Genomic DNA, 5,064 nt, shown 5'->3' on the forward strand with positions numbered 1-5,064 from the left:
TACTAGATGGACTTAACCTCTGGGTCTCCTTTTGATAGTCCCTCCGTCTCCCTTCCTCTTCATTCTTTGTTGGTTTTCTTTCCATTCTATTGCTGGCCCCAATTTCTCGCCACAAACAAGAGCTCCAGAACTGATTCAAAATTTTTTCTAAGTCTCAGAGGTGGCTTCGTCTGGAAAGATTACAAGAACCAAAGGTACAGTTGTTAGTGTACATTCAGACTTAAGGTGAGATTTCAGATGAATCAAACTGAATCTCTGGGATCCACCTTCTGTACTTTCCAGTACAGGGATATTGTCATTGGGTCTCTGTAGTAGGTAGTGCCCAACCTGAGCACTTTTGACATGTGCTTCAGATCAATGAAAGGGCTTACATAATTTAGACTGGTCTGAGATGGTTGGAGTAGGTTCTCAAAGCAAAATGCCTCCACAGTACCCAAAGACAGCATCAGAATGACTAAACCTTGTAAGATTCTAAAAGCAAGCAAACAATAAAACGAATCAAGCTACTCCGCCCCCCCCACCCCCACCCCATCCCCAGCACAGTCTCTCCAGTGCTGTCTGTCCATCCCTATTCTCCCAGGATCTGTGATGGCCAAGCTCGAACTCTTCTTAGGGAGCTGGATGAGAAGCAGAGCAGGCAAGAACTACATTTTTAATGGGGGAAGTAGCAATGGGGGGCGGTGGTGGAGAGGCTGCGTACACTCTGTCTGAAGCTTGTCCTCATTGCGTTAGCATATGGGCACCGTGGGTGGAAGAGCCTGACCACCCATGCACACGAACCCACCGCAGATTGCCATGTGATAGCTACTTGCATGAACAGCAGTCAGCAGAGGCCCTTCTTCACCCGTAATGTCCCCCCTCCCATCACCTTGTGTATTTCCTTCCCATTACACCTCACTGGGCTCCTTTTTTTTTTTTTTTCAGAGCTGACTCTTGTTTCTTTGATGGCATAGCCTTTGATGTGCTGGCAGAGACAACATTCACCCACACTACAGGGTTCTGCTTGCCCTCCCAAACCCTCTCTGTAGCCAGGTGGGGGCCCTGTGGCTCCTGTTGACTGAGAGCCTGAAAGCCAGGCAGTTAAGAGCTGGTATGCCTCCTCCTCGTTCCCCCTTGGCTGTGCTGACTTTGGAAGCCCTGTGTTCCAGATGGCATGCAAAATGGGGACAATTCTCCCAACTCATGTTGCACTTTACAGAAGCAAGAAATAAACTTGCATTGTATTAAGCCCCTGAAAGCTCAATGCTGTTACTGCAGCATGGTCCAGCCTAGCCCCGTGAATACCCAGAACATCAGAATGAACAGAGTGACTGCCACTCTTGAGGTCTGTCATGTAGCTGAAACAAGAGGCTGTCTCTGGAGCCCCCCAGGGCAGCTGATTGATGCTATTTCTTACTGTCATCACCCAGCACAGATGGCGCTTCCTGTTTGGTAACACCTCACGTGGGCTCCTCGTCCCCCACCGACTCTGCCAGTCACCATCCCACACAGTCAAGCATGCCCAGGATTACAGGTTTGTCAAGAACACATCCTTGTGTCTGCCAAGGAGTGCCTGTTGGAGGAAGAATTCGAACAGAGGACATTCGGAGGTGAAATGGACTGCCTTGGGGGCGGTAAACTTGCCTCTGATGTGAGCAAGTGGAAATTCTGTGTCCATTGGGTTTGGGGAGGGGAGGAGCATGAAGAGGGCGTGTCAGCCCTGAATGGGCAGAGGTTGGGTTTGGAGGCACAGGATGGACCAGATGACTTTCGAGTCCCATCCAGCTCTGACGGTCCCCAACATAGAGTCTAATACTTTATTTTTTTCTAAAGGGGATGCATAGATACGTTTTGGACACTAAGAAAGTGAAAAACTTATGAAATCACGTAGCAATAGCCTGGCTTAACAAGCAAATAAGTATCAGAACTCTGACATTATCCATTCTTAAAGATCGAGGCTCATGAGATCAGTATTCTCAACTCTTCTAAGGTTGACAAACAGAGAGGGATGAGTGGTCCCAAAGGCCGGGTAAAGCGTATCTGTAATCCACACGTCAGCTGCGAGGAAGGCCAAGCTGTGGGTGGAGTCAGAGCCTTGAGACAGACCAAAGCCATCGTGATAACAGCCCCATAATGGGGACACTGGTGTCTTATCATGCGCAAAGCATTTTCCTTGACATGCTGAGTGCTCACAGATGACTATCTCCGAGCTGATTATCCTGTACCACACATGATCATATATCTCTGAATGTGTTAGCAGAGCCTCAGGAGAAGAAGCGCTGCCATGCTCATTGTACAGATGGTCAGGGAGATTTTCAGAGATTTATCCCCCTCAAGATCACGTAGCAAGTGAGGATGAGATGTCAGACTTGAACTCAGATCCTTTGACTCCAAGGGATGGATTTTAAAGCAAAAGAGCACGGCTTTTCTGGGCACTAGAAGCTAGGGCTGAAATCAGTTCACACGCTCCTTGGTCCCTGAGGAACTTTCACTTTCAGCCTGCACACTTGTGTTAGGGGGAGGTGTTACAGGGAGGGGAAAGCTCTGAACTGCTTCGAGGCAAGAGGGTTTTCTGGGGAAAAGCCAGGGACCGGAGGATAGAATGCTGGAGTGGAGGCCTCAACTCTTTGACCCACTTCATGTCTGTGAAACCTCAGCTTCCTCATCTGAAAATGGGAGGAAAGACATTGATATCCACCTTAAAGGATGTCTGTGAGGACCCAGTAGAGGATGGGATGAAAATGTTTGGAAAACCCCATGAAAGCTGAAGCTCTCATTTCAAGTAACAATGCTTCAGCTAAAGTAACAGAACAGACAGCTCCAGGGGTTTTACCAGCCAAAGCTCTCTTTTTCTCATGAAGTAAGAAGTCCCTGGTGAGTCATATAGGGCAGGGCAGAAGGATAATAACGCCATGGAGGGCCTGGCTTCTTTCTGTTTTTCTGCTCCATCTTCATCCTCATGCAGTTACCTTGTAAGCACAAGGTAGCTGCTGCACCTCCAGGCCTCATGTTCAAGTTCCAAGCAGGAAAAAGAAGGGAGAAGGAGAAAGAGTTGGTGCCTATAGCAGGAGTGCAGACATTGTCTTAGAAATCCCGTAACTCACTGGCCAGAACTGTAATAAAAATGCCAGCTTCTATACACAGGAGCCTGGGGATGTGAGGATTTGTGGCCAGGCACAGCATCACTCTGATCAAATCCAGGGTTTGAGCGGAAGAGGGGAAGCCAGAATCCATGATGGATGGAAGCTGGCTGTAGTGCCTGTTATGGCTCTGCTGCTGCCATGGGGGCTGAATTCACAGGGATCCTTTACATTCAGTCGCTGGGTTGGGGTGAAGGCAAATCAGTAAATCCTTTGAGGAAATGAGGAAATGCAGTACCCTATTGTCAGAATGGGAAACAGAGTCAGGCTGGGGGAATGCTGAACAAGCAGAAGGGTGACTGTTGCTGTGGGTCTGGGAGGCTGAGGGTAGAGGTTCAGGGCCCCCCCCCCCCACCCCGCTCCACCCCGTCCTTTTTCTCATTTGTTCAGTTTCATGAGTCCTGTTGACTGAGGCTGGGAGAACTGAATCCGGGGAGCTCATTTCTAGCCACTGTGTTTGTATATGTCTCCACCCGAAGATGTCTAACCACAGACTTCCTCTTGACTCCTGGCAACAGAGAGAAAACAAAACCACAGCAGCTTTCATTGCTGAAAACACAAAACTGACTTGTTTGCCTAATAAGCCCTGATGGAAGGGTTTTATTTCTGAGAGGAAATGCTGAAGTCTCCAGTCCAAGGAGCCTCTGGTGGGCAGTGAGATCGCCACAGACTGAAATGTGATGTCCAGGCAGAAGGCAGCCACTAACCCAGGGGTCAGGAGCCCAGGGGCAGGGGCCACATCGCTGACCAGTGGGGCCTGGCCTGATGGACATACTTGCAGAACTGCGCCCTTCACCCAGCCCTGCAATCCTATTAGTCTCTTCAGCCAATTTTGATTTTATGGGATCTGTGTATTTTCTTTTCTCTTATTTTCCATGCTATTAATTTCAGCTATTGATTAACTCCCATTTTGTACTTGCTTTTTCTGTTTGCTTTTCTCATTTCTTATGATGTGTCTTCAGGTCTGTACATATTCCCCCGGAGCTGAGCTTTTTTTTCCGGATCTCATAGGTTTTGGAAATAAAATGTTCCACTTTTTATCTCTTTTTAGATGATTTTTAATTTCAGTTTTAATGTTTCTTTTGATCCATGGGTTATCTAGAAGAATGTTTATTAATTTCCAAGTAGTTAAGAATATTTTCAGCCACATTATGTTTTGTATTTAAAATTTTTGGATTATAGTAATTGACTGTGGCCTGTTAAAACCTCCAATTTTAAATTTAAAAAAAAATTTCTTTTTCTTGTGTCCAAGTATGTGATCACAGTTTTTAAATGTTCCACGGAGAAGGGAAAGGTGAGCTGGTCAGATTGATACAGAAAAAAAAAGTTGAGTTTCAAAATGTCCTGTTTCTGCAGACACATGGCCCAGTTTGAAATCTCTGTCCCTTATCAGCTGCTGTGTGCCTGTCCATAAAGAAGACAGAATTTTTCTGCACTTGCTTTCCATCTTTAAAATGGGGATATTCCATCTCCTCACCTTGCTGTGACAATTGTTATGAGATTGTGTATGTAAACATGCCTGGCACAGAGTAGGCACTCCCTAAGTAGAAACATTGCTGTTTTTGTTGTTTTGTTTTTTTTGCAGAAAGGGAGGAGCCTTTTCTGTCTGTGCCCTGAGCTTTATTGCTAACCCAGGACTGTGGTTTATGCTTATTGTGGGGACTAGAAGGAAAGAGGAAACGGATGGCTCAAGGCAGCCGTCACCCTCCCTGTGAGGGGAGGCACCTGCAGCCCAGAAGAATGGGGCCACTTGAACCAGGAAGCACAGCCCTTTGTGGGCAGCAAAGCCAGGCTTCAAACCCAGGCCTCAACGGTCCCTCCCCCTCTGCTGGCAGCTGCTCTGGTTTCTCTCTTGAAAGAAGAGACAGTTGGCCGAAGGCTGGCCTCTGAAGTGCAGGGAGGATTGGAGGCAGTGGTGGGGTGATGACTTCTGGGCTTGTCACGT

General features: G+C 47.4%; 1 long non-coding RNA gene across 1 annotated transcript; it reads left to right on the forward strand.

Moving 5' to 3' along the window:
* The first annotated feature begins 1,409 nt into the window (after window positions 1-1,409).
* LOC138444304 (uncharacterized) lies at window positions 1,410-4,159 on the forward strand. Its single transcript, XR_011258428.1, has 2 exons — window positions 1,410-1,589; window positions 3,510-4,159. It is a non-coding gene; the product is annotated as an uncharacterized lncRNA (long non-coding RNA).
* The last annotated feature ends 905 nt before the right edge of the window (window positions 4,160-5,064 follow it).

The sequence above is a fragment of the Ovis canadensis genome, chromosome 7, assembly GCF_042477335.2.
Source record: "Ovis canadensis isolate MfBH-ARS-UI-01 breed Bighorn chromosome 7, ARS-UI_OviCan_v2, whole genome shotgun sequence".
NCBI lineage: Eukaryota > Metazoa > Chordata > Mammalia > Artiodactyla > Bovidae > Ovis > Ovis canadensis.